Source organism: Fonticula alba, assembly GCF_000388065.1.
Source record: "Fonticula alba strain ATCC 38817 unplaced genomic scaffold supercont2.14, whole genome shotgun sequence".
NCBI classification, from domain to species: Eukaryota; order Rotosphaerida; family Fonticulaceae; genus Fonticula; species Fonticula alba.
In genome coordinates this window covers 352,220-352,917 of record NW_009242984.1, presented here as the reverse complement: position 1 = coordinate 352,917, position 698 = coordinate 352,220, and positions in this window count along the sequence as shown.

Genomic DNA, 698 nt, shown 5'->3' with positions numbered 1-698 from the left:
GGGGGGGGGGGGGGTATCCTGTGGCGGGCCCGCCGCTCTCGAGGCCTGTGATACCGGCGCCCCCGGCCCCTTCTCGGCCTGCGCGTCCGGGCCGCTCGGGGGAGGGGGTCTCTCCCGTGCACGCGCGCACGCCCTGGACAGGTCCTCCCTTCTCGGGCCGGGACCGATCGGATGCATGTAAGATCTGCCCGCAGGTGCGATGTGGCCTCGGGCCGTGCAGACGCGCGCCCTTCCCCTGGGAAGCGGCCGATCGTCCGGCCCAAAAAAGCACATGGCCATCTCCAAACGAGCGGGGCCGGGGGCGGAGTATGTGTTGTGTCCGGGCACGCCGAGGGCAGGGCCGCCGCCGGCGGCGACCCACACATCGCCCCGTGGGGGAGGGCGGGGGAGGGCCGCGAAGACAGAGACTGGCGGCGGGCGGGAGACGGGCGAAAGATGGTCTCCCAGCCCCAACTCCCGGGCAACAGTGAGCCCGGGGGGGCGGGGGGGGGGGGGGGGCGACGCCTCTTGGGCCGGCAGCAGTGGCGGCAGCACTCCGGGGCAACCCCCGCGCCCCGGCGCCGGTGCGCTCCATCGTCCGGCACCTCGCCCCGGGCCAGGTGCCCCTCGGCCTGTGAGAACCAGCGCCGGCGACGCACACGCCCACACACGCCGGCACTCTGAGATCTGCCATCTCCCCCCGCCGCCCCCCCTCCCGG